Source organism: Balaenoptera physalus (assembly GCF_965194825.1).
Source record: "Balaenoptera physalus genome assembly, chromosome: 1".
Lineage (NCBI taxonomy): Eukaryota > Metazoa > Chordata > Mammalia > Artiodactyla > Balaenopteridae > Balaenoptera > Balaenoptera physalus.
This window is the reverse complement of record NC_138882.1, coordinates 66,239,501-66,258,012: the sequence shown is the minus strand read 5'-3', so window position 1 is coordinate 66,258,012 and position 18,512 is coordinate 66,239,501. Positions and strand designations below refer to the sequence as shown.

General features: G+C 41.5%; 1 protein-coding gene and 1 long non-coding RNA gene across 5 annotated transcripts in view; one reads left to right on the top strand and one right to left on the bottom strand.

Annotated features, from left to right (window-relative positions):
* UCK2 (uridine-cytidine kinase 2) overlaps positions 1–18,512 on the top strand; it is a 79,771-nt gene that overhangs the window by 36,865 nt on the left and 24,394 nt on the right. The gene's annotated exons all lie outside the window — the stretch shown is intronic.
* LOC309649598 lies at positions 257–16,795 on the bottom strand. Its single transcript, XR_014257218.1, has 2 exons — positions 1,909–16,795; positions 257–1,840 (listed from the first exon to the last, which is right to left on the bottom strand). It is a non-coding gene; the product is annotated as an uncharacterized lncRNA (long non-coding RNA).

Here is an 18,512-nt window from a genome sequence, read left to right as displayed (position 1 = left end):
CCACTTTTAAATTTCAGTAAATTATATTATCATTTTCAGTAAACTGATTGATAATTATTGGGTGACCCTCGGGAGAGAGGATTTCTGATAGGAGACCCTCATCATTTTTATTTATTTTTTTATTCTTTAATGAGTCCCACTTGGAAGTCCTTGCTTATTGAAAAGGAAGCCATCAGTCCTCTTAGGAGCCTTGGTAGAAATCCTTAGTAAATACTTGACTGAAAACATTCAAGTCCCCAGGTATGTGCTCTCTTCGGTCTCTTTATTCCTATGCACAGTCTCATTTTCTATTTTCCCTTCCTTTTGAGTGGTCTCAGATGGTACTATTCTCGGAAGCTAATCCTGTCACCTGTGCTCTGAAGTGTCTCTTCCTGCTGCTTCAAAAACACTCAGGGAAGCGTGAGGTTGCCCTTGCTAAGGCAGCCAGGGCCAGGACAGGGCCGCATCCGCGTCAGAAAGCATCCGTAGGGTTGTAGTCTGGCCACATCTCTGCTGCTCAGGGAATGGCGACCTGAGATGCCTGGAAGTGTGAGGTCCTGGGGAGTAAAAACCCCAACACCCCCCCCCAACCCTGCCCCCGGAACCTCGAGGGTGGCACATTTCAGAGAGTCCCCTTTAAGTACCAACACTTGGGAAAACTTAATTTTAGGGAGAAGTGATCGAAAAACATCCCAAGCACCCCTTTGTTTCCGCAGGGAGCAATTAGTGAATGGAGCTGCTGCAGTCTGAGACTTGTGTCAGCTTTTGTTTTTTTTTGTTTTTTGTTTTTCTTACCATAATAGTGCACTCAACCTGTTGCTGGCTGCTGACTCCTGGCATTGACTCTGCCTCCAAGGACTTCAGATCCACCAGGTGGGGTCTAGTTTCAGGTCACAGGTCCGATGTCATTGCTGAGTGGCCTTGACAAGACACTTAGACCCTTAAATGAGAATAAAATAGTGCCACACAGAGGTACTCAACAATTACTGTTAGTTAGTGTCCCTTTGACTTGAAATCTGGAAGGGAAGCTTCTTAGATTTGTGGGCAAAAATAAGGAGTAACCTATAAATGAGGATCTCCCTGTGTAGAAAAAGTAGAGCTTTATCTAAATCAGGGACCTGGCTAGGCATTTGGCTACTTAGTGATAATTTTACTGTCTGGTTCCCAACTGCCCCCAGCCAGATCTGGAACTTAGGAAACATGTAATTATGTGTGAGCCTTTGGGCCCCAAGACAACAGATGCACAGCTATTGAGACCTCCATTTAGAGGCTGCTGCCTTCTCCTGTGCCTGGTTCCCAGCTATGCTAAAGATGTGCTTTGCAGGTTGACCCTAAGGGGGATTTATGCACTTGAGGGCTCGTCTCTGGAGACACAGAAAACTAGTGAGGCCAAGAGGTTTGGAGTAGAGACCTCCGGAGAGATGGTGGACGGGTTATGTGTTGAAGAACCAGCCACGCTGGCCATTTTCTGTGAGTAGCATGAAGAAAAAAGCTTTAGAAGCATAGGTCTATGTCCTCAAGCGGCAGCACTTACTCAGTTGTACTGCTGTTCTTTTCTACTTAAATCTTAGCAATGCAGCAGTATTGCTTTCTCTTGTTTTGTAGACTGATCGTCAGTATGGGTTAAATGACATTAGAAGCTATGCTGGGGACCTAATCCTCACTCATTTATGTGGAAAAATGTGTTCCATTTTTGCACAGCCAGTGAACTTTTGGGTGGCAGTGTGTTTGTAAGTTGGGGACTGCTTGTAGGGTATTTTGTAAAGAAGGAAACATTCTTTGCAAGTCAGGACCTTCTGTGGGTTAAAGGGGAGTCACTGGAACCAGATGCTAAAAAAGCATGCTCGAAATTAGTTTTGGACTTGACTGTAGTCAAGTAGTATCTAGTACTACAAAAGTTGGTTTGGTTGAGCCTGAATAACTTCCAACAGGGTGTTTAGTATGGTTGAGCCTGAATAACTTCCAACAGGGTGTTTAGAAATTCAGAATATTAGTAGTAGAGTCATAGAGATGATCTAGTGCTTCCTAATTGCTGGTTTGCAAACTGGTTTGTCTGTAATAAAGAATTAAGTTGTCTGCAATGTCTATAGAAAGCACATATGGTATATATCAGTTACATTATGTATTTGTGAAATACGGCAATCACCTTACGTGTATTATAAAAAGTCATGTCATTTATTTTTTAATAGTTGCCCCCTTATTTTTCCAACAACTAGGTAAGTGACCCTTCATATCAGGGTCCTGGATCTGCCACCTGTTTTTGTGCATTCTTTGTTCTTTTGTAATGGTCAGACTCAGGGTGCCAAATGAGAATAGGAAACCACAGAATTTTTTCCATCTCTACCTGTCCTAATGATAATGGGTTGTAAACCTTACCAGAGTGCACAGCTTTTCCTCTTAGCAGTCTTTTTAAAATAAATAGACTGATTTTTAAAAATAACATTTCAGAAACAAATGTCATTTTATTATTTGTATGGGTATCAGCATCTTGTGTATGGGGTTTTGGATTGGACCTCTTTCTGTTTGAACTTTATCATTTGGTGTGTAAAAAATAAGTAAAATAGTATAAGGAGGAAGAAAAATGATTTATACTTGCTTCACCCAGACCTAACCATTGTTAAAATTATTAAACTTCTTTCTGAACTGTAATATATATACATCCATGGACCTTATTTTGTTTTTGGACAAAACTGAGAAAAACATAGCTTTTAAAAACTTAATACATCCTGAGCATTTTCCCATATTACCAAAATTGTTTTGCAAACATGGCCTGGTACCTGTGTTATATTTTATGTGCAATGTACAAGAATTTATTTAACAAACCCACTCCCCTCATTGCTGACTAAGTAGGTTGTCATTAACTTTTTTGCATTGATGAACATCTTCATAAATTTTTTGTTCCTCTTTAATTATTTCCTTAGAATAAATTCCTAGAAGTCTAATTATAGGTTAAAAGGATGAACGTTTTTCATGCTCTTGCCAAGCCGGGAACAAAATCCTCGGTGCATGCCATTGGCAGCATTGTGAGTAGTTTCCCAGGACAGCTGGACCCCAGATGCAGTGTGTCGCCAGGGCGGCAATGCAGTAAGGGTCTCCCCCACCCTCTGCAGCAGGCGTGGTGAGCGCAGCAGTGAGAGCCGTAGAAGAAAAAACGAGAAAACCGGTTGTTCCTAGCATTTTTTGCTCTTGCTTCTTTTGGGGGTGGGGCGGGGTAAGTTCCTTCTCGAAAACTCAGCCCTATTTATATATTCCTTATTTTTTCATGTAAAAAGAGAGACCTATATTATATTGCCTTTATCTATCTGTTTATTTATTTAATATACATGTATCTATTCTTTCTCAAATTCTTTTCCCATTTAGGTTGTTAGAGAATATTGAGCAGAGTTCCCTGTGCTATACAGTAGGTCCTTGTTGGTTACCTATTTTAAATATAGAAGGATTATCATACTAAGTGAAGTCAAGTCAGACAGACAAAAGACAAATATCATATGATATGGCTCTATGTGGAATCTAAAAAAAATGATAAAAATGAACTTATTTACAAAACAGAAACAGACTGACAGGTTAGAGAAAGAACTTAAGGTTCCGGTGGGGGAGGGATAGATTGGGAGTTTGAGATTGACATGTACACACTAGATTGTCTTTTTTTTTTTTTCTTTTTTTAAAAAACCCTCTCTCGTACAAAAGCGAGCCACTGACTGTTCATTCCATTTCAGACTGTCCACCATGAGAAGACAGTAGAGGTGATCTGAAAGGAGCAGACGTCCCATCATAGCCGAGGACCCTATGAGAGAGCTTGGAAAAGCCGGGGGGTGGTTAACTAGGGTGACCACAGCCGTGATAACTAATCACGGAACACGCTTGTGGTCTGACTTGACTTCCACCAGTGATGGCAGGACTCACGTCAGGATTCTTACTTCCGTGTAGGTGTGAGACCAAGCCTGATCTAATTCTCTTTTCACTAACCTGGGCTTTCTTCTTAGCAGTTAGTTGGTGTGTGGCTGGAAACGGAAGAAGGGCTGCAGAAAACTGAGTGGTTGGCCAGTGTGGGGAGTAGGGAGAGGGAAAAAAAGGAGGAGGAGGGGGGAGCAAAGATACTTTCAAGGAGCAATCTTTTAAGTCTTCTTGGAAGAGGAAGTTAACTCTGAGAGATTAGAGTATATGCTGTGTTTTTGGCATATACCAGGAAGTAAGCACCTTTTAAGAGCTTGGCTTGAAGTTGGTAACTAGTAATGCAAACTATTGATTTTTAAATTTTTTTTGTTAAGTATTTGTTAATGAGAGAATTGATTTCTATAACTGAGAAAAGGGTTATAAGACACGGTGTGTGTCTCGCCCCTCCCCCCAAATCATGGCTTCAGGGGCTGCTTTTCAGTACTCTGAACGTGAAGCTGGAAGACATCTTGGTTTTAGACTCTACATGAGAAATGTGACTTTGGCTCAGTATACTTTTATTGAGGGCTTGGCACTGGGACAGGTGTACAAAGATGAATGAGATCAGACCCTTGTCCCTAGTTTGGTGATACAAGGTTAGTAATATAAATAATAGATAAGTTTTTATTGCGGCAAAATACACATAACATAAAATTTACCGTTTGAACCATTTTGAAGTGTACCGTTCTATGGCATTAAATTGTTGTGAATGTATTTACCATCATTCATCTCCAGAACTTTTCCATCTTCTCCAACTTAAAACTCTGTACTTGTTAAACAATGACTCCTCATTTCCCTCTCCCCCCCAGCCCCTGGAAACCACCATTCTACTTTCTGTCTCTGTGAATTTGATTATTCTAGGTACCTCATAAGCAAATCATACAGTATTTATCCTTTTGTGATTGGCTTATTTCATTTGGCTTAATTCTTCCAGGAATTAAGTTTCATCCATGTTGTAGCGTGTGTCAAAATTTGCTTCCTTTTTAAGGGTGAATAGATATTCCATTGTATGGTTATATACCACATTTTGTTTATCCATTCATCCATCGATAGACATTTGGACTGCTTCCATCTTTTGGCTATTGTGAATAATGCTGCTTTGAACATGGGTGTACAAATATCTGTTCCTTTCTTTCAGTTCTTTTGGGTGTGTATCTAGAACTGGAATTGTTGGAGCTTATGGTAATTCTATGTTTAGTGTTTTGAGGAATCACTGTACTGTCTTCCACAGTGGTTGCACCATTTTACCGTCCCACCAGCAGTGCACAGGCTTCCAGTTTCTCTATATCCTTGCCATCACTTGTTATTTTCTTCTGCTAATAGCCATCCTAATGGATGTGAAGAGGTATCTCACTGTGGTATTGGTTTTCGTTTCCCTAATGATTAGTGATGTTGATCATCTTTTCATGTGCTTATCGGCCACTCATATATTCTTAGGAGAAGTGTCTGTTCAAGTCTTGATCATTTTTTAATCTGTTTTTTTTGTTGTTGTCATTGTAAGAGTTCTTTGTGTATTCTGGGTACCAATCCCTTATCAGATATATGATTTGAAAATATTTTCTCCCATTCCTTAGGTTGCTTTTTTACTCTGTTCATAGTGTCCTTTGATGGTCAAAAGGTTTTACTTTTGATGAGGTCCATCTTATTTTTTTCTCTTGTTGCCTGTGCCTTTGGTTTCATATCCAAACAAAAAATAATTGCCAAATCCAACATCATGATGCTTTCCTCCTGTGTTTTCTTCTAAGAGTTTTGTGGTTTCAAATCTTACGTTTAGGCCTTTGGTCCATTTAGAGTTAATTTTTGTATATTGTATAAGGTGTGGTTCCAGTTCTTTTTTCCCTTCCCTCCCTCCCTCCCTCCCTCCCTCCTCTTCCTTCCTTCCTTCCCTCCCTCCCTCCTTCCTCCTCCTTTTCCTTCCTTCCCTCCCTCCCTCCCTCTTCCTCCCTCCTTCCCTTCCTTCCTTCCTTCCTCCCTCCCTCTTCCTTCCTTCCTTCCTCCCTCCCTCCCTTCCTGTGGATATTCAGTTTTCCTAATACAATATGTTGAAAGATAACTTTAATTTATGAAAGAAGATGCTTAGCTGCCACTCACAGGAGTTATTGAGCCACAGTCTCTGGCAAGAGGGTTCTGTTTGACTGATATAAGAGGAAGAGATTCAAGCCTCTCACTGCATTATGGAGAGACAGCACACTGCAGGAAGCTTCCCTGTGGGTACTTCCTGTGCAACACAAGTCTGGGAATTCCCACAACACAAGTCTGGGAATCTGCAGGAGCCATGTCAAGTGAGAAGGGGGGAAAGAGAAGGACATTATCAAGGTAAGATGAGAAACACATGGTATATAATGTGCTTCTTAATCTGTTATCTTTCGTTATATATGTATTCTTTATAGGAGGTTTGTTTGGACTGGAATTCCCCGTTAGTCTTTAGTTTGTGGGGGGTTTTTCAGTGGGGATGTGTGCGCTTACTTTAGTTATTTGTCATGGTAGAGAAGAAACAGGGTTTCATGCTGGTGGGAAGATATTACCTTGTTTGAAAGAAAGATAACTTTGCACATGGCCTTCATCTGTGATGGACTCTAAACCTGCTGCAGATTTCTCCCCTAAAAGTGGTGCCACAACACAAGTCTGATCTCAACATGTGTGCAGCTGTGGACCAGAGGGTTGAAAGCAGATCCTGTGTCTCTTTCCGGATGAATTCCAGAGGGACACAGCAGCAGGTTTTTCTGTAACTCTTTGCATGTGCACAGGAAGTTCCTTACAACCCACTCTGTTAGATCTCATTTCCTTTCAGTTTTTTGCCCTCGGTGCTCCCTGGGTGTCTGGCCTGTAGGTTCAGGGTTCAGAGAGCCTCTGGATTGGTGCCCTCTTGCGGTCCTCCTTTGATCTGGTTGGGATCTTGGGAGTTGAAGGCCAAGAAAGGGTCCCTAAGAAGAAGAAAACTCGGGGGAATTGATTATAAATTTCTGCATGAGGAAGTCTTTTTAAAATACAACATGATAAAAGCATTACGAAGTTAATCAATTTAACTACACAAATAAAAATTTTCTTCAGGAAACAACCCTTTTTTAAGGGTAAAAGTTCACTGGAAAGGATATTTGTAATACAAATGAGAAATGGTCAATTTTCTTAATGGATATCAAGAGCTTTTCAATAAAGAAAAGATCAGTAAATCAACAGAGAAGTGAGGATAGGCTATCAACAGACTGGTTTCAGAAAAAGAAAAACAAAGGCTTTTAGGCATATAAAAGATGTTTAGCCTCACCTAAAATGGAAACGTAAATTAAATAGGTAGATAACATTAAGTTAGAGACTAAGAGTATGAGGAAATAGATGTATGTAAATCACTGATGCTGGGGGATATCTGGGCTTATATATGGAAATTTTAAAAAATACAGATTCTTTGCCCTAGCAGATCCACTACTAGAAATTTATCTGACAGGTGTATACATTTGCCCATACATGATGCTTGTTTTAGAAAAAGTTGGGCACGACTGAAATGTTTATCAGTGGAAGACTAGCTGCGGTTCCATTCATACAATGGAATGTATGCACTTGTAAAGGAAGAGGTCTTAAATGCACTGATGAGAAAATCTTCAAAATATATGAGTGAATGAAGGTACAGCATTGTGTTAGTGTTTGTTTGAAAAGTTTGCACACACTTCTGTTTTTTATATGCAGTGACCGCCTCTCAAAGGATGTACATGAAAACCGAAAACAGCACCTGCAAGAAAGTCAGAAAGGTGGTTGGGATGTGGGGTGGGAAGAAGGCAGACTTCACACTTTGTGCTGTTTCATACCTTTTAGATTTTGTACCATGTTTCAGATATTGCCTCTTAAAAAGCTAACTGCCTTGAAAAGGGTAATAGAGATTAAGTAAGTAGAAAAACCAAGATAAAAACTAAAAAAATCAAAAAAACAAAAAAAAAACCAAAAAACCCAAAAACAACCTAGAATTTCAGCTCAGGTTTTAGATCACCAAGGTTTAACAATGAAGCAGGGACAAATGACAGAATTCTGAGCTGGAGACAGAACGTAGTCCTGTACGGTTTCATAGATGTGAAGAAAATAAAATGAATGGCCATGAATCAGGATGAAGTCTTCAACTGAGTTACAAAATAAAAAGTTTCCCAATAGATTGTTTCTAGGAAATATTTGTATAAATGAAAATTTAAGGGGTTTTAGAGACAAGAATAATTTTTATTGAGCATGTATTTTGTGTTAGCCACTATCTTATATATATTGACCTGTTAACACTTAGAGCCCATTTGTGGAATGGCTGTCATTCCTACCATTTGCAACAAGGACAGTTAATGGTCTGAGAGGTTGAGTTGTCTGACACATAATTGGTGTAGGTGTGGTAAAGTCAGGAATCAAGCCAGGTCCCGTGTGCCCAGCCTGATTCAAAAGGACCCATTTTTCACCTTTTAGAACTTTGCGCTAAGTGGTAGTTTTTGTCCATCTCGGTCTCTTTTTTTTTAAACCTATCTTGCTCAGAAGCTTAGGGCATTTCTATCACGATACAAAATGGCACTTTTTACACATCTGCAGCCTAATAATTGGTACTCATTTTGAAGACCCTGAAGCACATTGCTGGATCTAAAAGCAACTTCTTAGTTACCAAGGAAACAGTAGATTTAGCCTAGTGCTCAGTCTAGTTTCTTTTGAGTGTAGTTGAAATCTTTAAAAATTGGTTGAGTCTCTTTAGCATGTATGATAATTATTAACCAGGATATTTGATGAAGGTGACACTCCTATATGCCAGCTAGTAATAGTTTACACTTAGAGCAAATGGAAAACATCAGGAAAAATTCTGCAGGAAAAGATTATAGAATGAAATGATACATATCCTTATGGAATATATCCTCTGGAAGAAGAAAAAAAATTGTGTCCAAGAGTATACATTAATAGAAGTTGAAGAACGTGCTCATATTCTCTGTGATTTAAAAAACGAGAGAAATTAAACTCACCCATTGAAAAATGACAGGTGTATGAGCTTTCTAAGGCTGCAGTAACAAATTGTCACAAACTTGGTGGCTTAAAACAACAGAAATTTATTCTCTTACATTTCTGGAGGCCAGAAATCCAAAATGTAGATGTTCGGCAGCATTGGTTTCTTCCGAAGGCTCTGAAAGAGAATCTGTTCTGTGCTCCTGTCCTAGCTTCTGGTGGAGTTCCTTGGCTTATAGATACATCACTCCAATCTCTGCCTTCATCTTCACGTGGTGTTTCCTCATGTCTCTGTATTTCCTCCTTTTCTGTTTCCTACAAGGACACTTGTCATTGGGTTTAGGGCCCATCCATTCCAAGGATGGTCTCATCTCGAGACCCTCAACCTTAGTTACATTTGCAAAGACCTTTATGCCAAATAAGGTCACATTCTGAGGTTCCAGTGTTTAGGACATGGTCATATCTTTTTGGGGGGCCACAATTCAACCCACGACAGAAGTTGAATCACAAAAGATGGATGGTCATTGATCTTTTTTTCAGATAAACTTTTTTGGGAGATAATTGTAGATTCACATACAGTTGTAAGAAATAAAGCAGAGAGATCCCATGTACCCTTTACTCAGTTTCCCCAATGGTAATATCTTACAGGGCACTGACCTCAATAAAGTGAAGATATAGAACATTTCATCACCACAGGACCCCTCCTTCATGTTGCCCTTTATTAGCCACCCCTGCCTTCTCCCACCACTGCGATCCCCCATTGTCCCTCATCTCTGTCAACCAGTAACCTCTTCTGCATTTCCATCATTTTGTCATTGCTAGAATGTTACATAAATGGAATCATACATTACCCCCCCTCCCCCGCGCCTTTAGCATAATTCTCTGGAGATTCCTACAGGTAGGTAGGAGTTCATTCGTTTTCATTGCTCACTGGTGCTCCTTGGTGTATGTCACCAGTTTGTTTAAGCATTCACCCACTGGAGAACTTCTGGGTGATTTCCAGTTTCTGGCTATTATGACTAAAGCTTCTGTGAACATATGCGTACAAGCCTCTGTGTGAACATGTTTTCATTTCTCTGGGCTATATAAATGCCCAGGAAGGAGTACAATTGCAGGATCATATCATAGTTGCACGTTTAGTTTTTAAAGTGCCGAATTGTTTTCCTGAGGATGTGAGCCATTTACATGTCTACCAGCAGCGTATGAGTGGTCGCTTTCCTTCCCGTCACCAACATTTGGTGTGGTCACTATTTTTTATTTTAGCTGTGCTGATAGGTATGTAGTGAAATGTCATCCTGGTTTAAATTTACATTTCCCTAACGGCTAAATGATATTGAGCATCTTTTCATGTGCGTATTTGCCATCTCTATACCCTCTTGGGTGAAATGCTTCTTCATGTCTTTTACCCATGTTCTAGTAGGAGTGTTTGTATTTTACTGTTGAATTTTGAGAATTTTTTATATAAGATACTAGTCTTTTGTTTGATATGTGCTTTGTGAGTATTTTCTCCCAGTCTGTAGCTTGTCTTTTCATCCCCTTAAGAGAGAGGTTTCACAGAGCCAAGTTTACTTTTGACAAAATTCGGTTTATCAGCTTTCCCTTTTATGGGTCATGCTTATGGTGTCAAGTCTAAGAAATCTTTGCCAAGCACTAGATCCTGAAGACTTTCTTTTTTTGGCTGTGCCACGTGGCTTGCAGGATCTTAGTTCCCCCACCAGGGATTGAACCCGGGCCCTGGTAGTGAAAGCACCAAGTCTTAACCACTGAACCATCAGGGAATTCCCCCTAATAAGTTTTCTGTTTTACATAAGCCCGTGATTCATTTTGAGTTAATTTGTATATCAGGTATGAGGTTTAGGTCAAGGTTCATTTTTTTTGCCAATAAATGTCCAGTTGGTCCAGCACCATTTCTGGAAAAGACTGTCCTTCCTCTGTCAAGCAAGTGGACTTATTTGTGTGAGTCTAAAACAAAAGTTTGGCCTGTGTCTACTGATAGTTGCTTCAGTTTCACAAATTAATAAAAGAAAATCATTCTCTGCAAAGGATATGTGCTTTAACGCCTCTTATCTGCCAACAGTAGATTAGCCCTGATGACTTATGGTGATTTACATTGTGGTAAACTCACCATACTTTATAGAGTAACATGGTGTGTAGCTTTGGGAATTCTTTTATTTATTTATTTTTGGATTCCAGAGGAGTTTGGGGGCCAAGGAGGTAGTTGATGAATGATGAATCCATCAAAATCTGGAAGGGATAACTTGAGGCAATTGAATTTCTTAATAGAGGATTTGAACCCCTTTCTTCAGACGCTATGAGGAATAAGTGGGAAGTTTGGTTTTCAAGGACAGTGAAAGAGACTTTCCAAAAGGAAGGAGAAGTGGGTGCGTGGCACACGCTTTTGGTTTCCTCTCCCTGCTGTGCTGCAGTTAGACGCAGGTGCTAGAGGAACCCTAAAGAGAAAATGAAAAAAAAAAAAATCTTTTGACCGCCAGATAGGCTAACTTCTGGTTTTCCACAATTTGGATAAGGATTACTGGAAAGGAAGAGTTAACTCAAATATGCTTTGTACAACAAAGCAGTCTTGTGCTGTTTAGTCCACGTTAAACGTTTACCCATGTGTGGCCTTCAATTTGCAAAGATTCAGCCAAGGATCCAACTGGCACATTGTCCTCGCCTTTTTATCCATTCATTTTTTAAAAACAGGGGGGAGTCAGCTTTCTTTTTTGTGCCTCTCTCCAGAAGGACTTCAAGTCCTGGGCCATAATTTCTGTAATAGGCATATTATCCTTGCTTCGTAAGCCAAACTGTACGAAGTGGGTGGGCTTTGGCACCCCTCGTCCAAAGACGTGCTCAGCTTTTCCTCGGACAGGGGGTTCGGTTGGCTAGGTTTTACCATCTCAGCTTGCCTCCTGCCCCTCAAGTAAAAGGGGAAGAAAAGAGATCCAGCCTCACTTGCACCCATGAGGCAGTGAGAATTGACCCTCCAGCATGCCTCCTCTTGCTTCTACCTTTTGCAGAGGGCTTCATAAGGAGCAAATTCATCGAAGCTAGCAATAAGCCTAGATGCATTCCATTTTTTTAGGAGTGGGGAGAGTGGTGGTGGTGCCTTTTGTGTTTGTCCTGTGGGGAATACAAAGAAGTGTCCACAGATTCCATATTCAGGCTCAGAATCAGCAAGAGGAGGCTGAAATCAATCATTGTTTTATACCGGATAATTGTAACCCGGTGGTGAGGCCTGCATCGCCACTTGAGCACAAGCACAGTCCTGTCTTGCCTGATGTTTTTTTTTTTTAAAGATCAAATTTATAGAGAGAATGTTTTGCTTATCTCTTTTTAAATTTTATTTATTTATTTATTTATGGCTGTGTTGGGTCTTCGTTTCTGTGCAAGGGCTTTCTCTAGTTGCGGCAAGCGGGGGCCACTCTTCATCGTGGTGCACGGGCCTCTCACTATCGCGGCCTCTCGTTGCGGAGCACAGGCTCCAGACGCGCAGGCTCAGTAATTGTGGCTCACGGGCCCAGCTGCTCCACGGCATGTGGGATCTTCCGGGACCAAGGCTCGAACCCGTGTCCCCTGCATTGGCAGGTGGATTCTTAACAACTGCGCCACCAGGGAAGCCCCTTGCCTGATGTTTTGCCTGAGTTTTTTTAACTGAAGTATAGTTATTTTACAGTGTTGTGTTAGTTTCAAGTATACAACAAAGTGGGGGATCAGAAGTGACTTGTCTTACTCTTTTCCTAGTAAAATATTTCTCAGGAAAACTAACTTCTAAGGAAGTCCAGCAAGCCTGTGCTTTGGAGCCCGAGGGGAGGAAATTACAGAGCCATGCTGAAAGTGTTCTGTTCCTGGCAGCTCCTGTAGTTTTTGTTGTGGACACTGCACCTGTGTTGTAGGGTCACTGTGGCTCTCGGGAAGAGAAGAGGTTTCTGTCCCCTTCTGATGCAGTGGCAAGGCAGGCAGTGTGTGTGGTTGTTAAGAGCCGGCGTCCTGAAGCCAGCCTGCCTGAATGTGAAGACCGGCTCAGCTGCTCTCTCGCTGTGTGATCTTGGGCCAAGTCACTTAATCTACCTCTGTACCTCCATTTCCTGTATGTAAGATGGGCACAGTAAGACCACGCACCTCATAGAGTTGATTTGAGGATTAAATAACGTAGTAAATGTAAAGTCCTTAGAACAGTTCCTGGCGTCTGTTTGTTAGCTATTGTTCATCATCCCTCAGTTGATTCTAAACAAGTTTAATTTCATGAGTGAGTGTTCTTTGAGGGGGTTTCTCTGCAGGGGCTCGTGACTCCAAAGAGAACAGAGCCAACTAGGTAATTTTACAAACCCAGAAGTGAATTATTTTAAATGTCTTTGCTAGGAATAGAGCTTAGATGGACAATTCACTGAAAAGTCCTGGGAATATGTTTATATTGGTGACTGTTGATCAGCTAGAATTTTTCTCAGCTGCAGGCTAATACCTGGGATTTTCTAGGCTGGACTACCTTTGCAGTACCAACACGGATCAGGAATTAAAACTGCTCTGTGATGACCTAGATGGGTGGGATGCGGCGGGGGAGGGAGGTCCAAGAGGGAGAGGACATATGTATACATATAGCTGATTCATTTTGTTGTACAGCAGAAACTAATACAACATCGTAAAGCAATTAATACTCCAATTTAAAAAAAAACACACACACACACAAGTGAGAGCTTCCATTGTGGGGCGTTTTCATCTAGTACTGTTTATAATCTGGTTTCCCCCCTCCCAGCTGCAGCTTCCTCTATGGAGTGCTTGGCCTGCAGCACAAGTAATGTGCTAAAAGATGAGGAGGATGTTTAACTCCACTCTGACACATCAGGGTAAATACAGAGAAAGAGACTGGCAGGTGGCAGAGAGGTGCGCAGTAGTCTGGGAACATTGGTCCAGGCAAAATGCTCCTCACCTCACCTTTTAAAACTCACAAAGAAATTACTTGTCTGAGGGGATGCTTGTGGCGCCTGTGATGAATAAGGCAGACTCTTGGCCCAGGACAGGAGAATTGCTGCAGCTTTCAGGAGGACATTTACACTAAGGTATACTGGGCATGTGGGTGTTGACATTAGGATTATTTAAGTTGAAAGAGACAGAAAACTTCAAACAACAGGGTTTAAACAAGATAATTTACCTCATTCCTATCTTAGTTCCATGATCTTTTGAGTCTGTGGCTCCTTTATTTAGCTGCTTCACTACCCTTAGTTAGCATGATATCAATCCTACAGTGTGGCCGCTTGAGCTCCAGCAATCAAGTCTTCATTCCAGCCAAAAGGAAAGAGAGAGTCAAAAGGGGGACCCTTATCCTTTTAGGAGATTCTAGAAGCTTCCATTTCACAATTAGTCTAATTGGTCAGAACTTAGTACAGTCACAGGCTGTAAGGGAGGCTGGGAAATGTAGTCATGTGCGCAGCTAAAACTCGGGGGCTAAGATTTGGGTACACAACTAGTTGTCTCTCTACCTGAGTATGTGATATGTTTTAAGATGGAATCAAGGCTGATGTTAAGGATGAGCAGGGCAAACTATATTTTTGAAATTCCAGGTCTGAAGGAAAAAGAAAACTGTTGAGTCGTCAATTCAGACATTTCCTGTGGTCATCCATTTAACTACATTTGAGTGAGCCCCCCAGGTGCCAAGGCCTGCCAGGCCCTGGGAATAAAAGCTGAGTCGTAACTGGTTCCTGTGTTCCAGGAGCTCTTAGTTACTGTAAGGCAGCTATGCTCACCAACGCCTCTTAGTGATTGAACTGATCTGTGGCTACCTCTTGATGTCTAAGACCCTTTTTATCACATAACAACTTAGTGAGTTTCTGATTTAGATCTTATTTATTTGTGTGTGTATGTGGTGGTGGTATTGTAGTTGTAGCTAGGAGAACCCATTTAGCAGTGCATGGGTTCTGGGGTCATCTATGGACCCAAGGCTGGTTGGCCTTACCGATATTCCCAGGGAAGCATTGAGTGACACCTGCCTATTGCTTCCATATAGTTGGCTTGACCAGGAATTGAGTCAGCAGATTTGAGCTCTGTTCTGTCTCAGGGCAAATTACTGGGGCTTTGGTTTTCTCATACTTGTACATTAGAGCTTCTGAGCTACATGGGGAGCAACCCCAGCCCCCAAAGGTGTGATGTAATGTCTGGGGGCCGTGCTGAGCACCATATAAGTTAGTGGTGTGTTTCTTTTTTTCTTTTTCTTTTTTTTTTTTTTAACTTAATTAATTTATTTTTGGCTGTGTTGGGTCTTCATTGCAGTGTGCAGACTTCTCATTGCGGTGGCTTCTCTCGTTACAGAGCACGGGCTCTAGGCGCGCGGGCTTCAGTAGTTGTGGCTCGTGGGCTCTAGAGCACAGGCTCAGTAGTTGTGGCGCACCGGCTTAGTTGCTCCGCGGCATGTGGGATCTTCCTGGACCAGGGATTGAACCCGTGTCCCCTGCATTGGCAGGCAGATTCTTAACCACTGCACCACCAGGGAGGTTCCAGCGGTGTGTTTCTTACTTGATGATAGTGACAGGGAAAGCTGCTTTTAAGAGTTATCGAGGTGACTTGTACCCAGTCCCAGAGTGACGGAGTTAGATGGGGTCTTCCTGCGTGAGGAGGCTAAGCATCTGGCCTTCTTGCACTCTTAGCTGCTGGGTGGTGCCTTCAGGGCAGGTGTTAACTGATGCCCACAACCCATTCTGAAGGGTGGGGAGGGAGTGATGAGTCAGGTGCCTCACCTGGAGCTGGCTGACTATTTTAAGCTGCGTGCTGTGTGGTTGCTAGGTTTTCCTCCATCTCAGCAGTGCTCCCTCTGATAATGAAGCAGCTCACTCTGAGCGGGACAGACAGCTTGATGCGATTCTTGCATGTTGGGCGCATAGCCCTCAGCCTGTACTCTTCTGTAAGGTTGCGCATGAGAAATACCAACCCCGTCCCCTGGGGACACACCCAGCCTGAAGCCCTCTGTAGGGCTGAGCTATGTTGCTCTGAGCTGACCATCTTGGGCTCCATCCAGGTTATGTGTTGGGGTGGTTGGTGGTTCACCCAACAAAAAGGCCACCAGAGCTCATTTGCTCTGTTTGTTTCGTTTGTTTTCCTCATTTGGCCATATTGGGATTGGACAAGAGGATCTTAAGGAAGATCTTAGAAGACACACACATGCTAGAAATGGCACATTAAGGTGGTGTCTAGGCTGTCTGAGCCACCTCCTACGTGAGAATCAGTTTAGAGAATTGCTGTACTTCCTATAGCAATATGGGAACCTGTGCAGACTCACCAGCTGCCCTGTTGGAAACCGCTAGCTTGAAGGGCTGTTGACTGACTGCTCCTGGGTCTTCCCGAATGAATGGGAAGTGTCCCCGAGAAGGGAGTCCGCCATATTGGTTAGCACATCTGGTGGACTGGCCTAATGATGAAGTCCAGTGTTGACATGTTCTTGGAATTACAATGTGGGAAAGAATCTTAAAGTCATTGTGAGTTGTTCTCCATCACTGTAGTTGTTTGTGAGATTTAGTCCTACAGATTTTTCTTCAGAGAATTTTCCGGGCCCTCCAAATTTCTGGCTCCTAACAGCTGGATTTGTTGAATATAATCCAAATTTAGGTTCCAAATACCTTGAGCGTGTGTGTGTGTGTGTGTGTACTTTTAGCTTCTTTTTGATATCACTTGCCTGCCTTGAGTCACATGAAATTCTATGAAAGTTGACTTTAATGATACAGTGGGACAAAACAGAATTACATTTCTAACCAGTTCCCTCCCTGTTCTCTGGAAGTGGAGTAAACTTATAGAGAGTATTGGGGCTGATGCCAAAGCTGCTTCAGTTTGGAATAGTGAAAAGAATTGTGCCTTTGCAATTAGAAGATCTGTGGCTTGAGATTCGGCTCCATGACCTTGAGCAAGTCATTTAGCTTGATTGAAATCTCTAAGCTTCAGTCTTCTCATTAAGAAAAAAAAAGGTAAAATAGTATCTTGTTGTAAAGCAATTGAGATAATATCTTCAAAATGGCACAGGAGTGAAGAAATTGTAAATCACCTTCCCTGAGTCTTCCATATGATTTCTTTTTTTCCTTTTCTAAAGCTAACCTCATTGATCTTAACTTTGTATTCAGACAGCAACCCTAGCTGGCTTGTGGCTGTGTGTCCTGTCCCCCACCCCCTCTTCTTTTAAAATAGTATATTAGAAGTGGCAGGGACAGAAGACATTCTGGATACATAGTGCTACATGTGGAGATACCATGCAAAACTGAGTTTATCTCCAGCCCCACGGGTGGTACCAGTTTGCCTGGGAGGTGCAGCTGGAAGGAGGGTGGGCTCTGGGGTTGGACTCCTCGCGTTGGAATCCTGGCTCCACTGCCACTTGACTTGGGGAAGTCACTTCACCTCAGGCTTCACCGTAAGTAGAGTGGGTATAATAATAATGGCCAGCACACAAGGTTGTAATAAGTAAATGGGATGATTTAAAAATGTTGAGCCCAGTATCAGCACATAGCGAGAAACTGCCCCTTAAATGTAGACTCTTCTTATAATAATAATTATTATTTTTAATTGTAGTAAAATATACATAACATAAAATTTACCATCTTAAACCATGTTTAAGTGTACGTTTCAGTAGTGTTAAGTATATTCACATTGTTGGACACCCAATCTCCAGAACTTTTTCATCATGTAACACTGAAACTATATCCATTACACAGCTCCCCACTACCCCGCCTCCCCCAGCCGCTGGCAACCTCCATTCTACCTTCTGTTTCTATGAGTTTGGCTACTCTACATACCTCCTGAGTGGGGTCATATGGTACTTGTGGTTTTGTGACTATAATTATTTAATAAGTCTTAGCTCACCACAGCAATTGCGCTGTCTCCCATTTTTAGCATTCTACAAGCTCATGATTGCCTGCCTTCTTCTCAAACCCTAGTCATTAATGACTTACTTCCTTTCTTGAGGGAACAAGACACCTTGCAGCTCCATTTCATCCTTTTGAAAAGGGTAGGGTTAGAGAAAAGGGAAATTAAAGTGAAGGAGACATAAAAGGAGGACCTTCAGTAAGGAAAAAACCATTCACTCATTGCAGACGTCCTCTGTAGGACTTCTTCCTCCTGATTGTGTGAAGATTCAAACCTAAGAACCAGTAGAAGCAATGAACCCCTCACCAAGTATCTGTCGCCCCGATTTGACAGTTATCTAGATATTTTGGGCCCAGCTTTAACAAGTTCCAGAAAGAAGAAAATACTAGAAAAATCTAAATTAACCTACAGGCAAGTGTTTCTTTGCTTGTTCATGCAGTGGTGTTTATCTCCTGAGTGATAAAAGGGTTTCTTCTGCTTGGAACTTCTGACTACCTTTTTTTTTTTTTTTTTTTCTTTTGAAGCATAGTTGACTTACAATGTCGTGTTAGTTCCAGGTGTGCAGCAAAGTGATTCACTTATACATATATCTATATCTATTTTTCAGATTCTTTTCCATTATAGGTATTACAAGATATTGAATATATATAGTTGCTTGTGCTATACAGTAAATCCTTGTCATTTGTCTATTTTATATGTAGTAGTGTATATATGTTAATCCCAAACTCCTAATTTATCCCACCCCCCACTTCTGGCTACTTTTTTTTTTTTTTAATAAATTTATTTATTTTATTTATATTTATTTTGGGCTGCATTGGGTC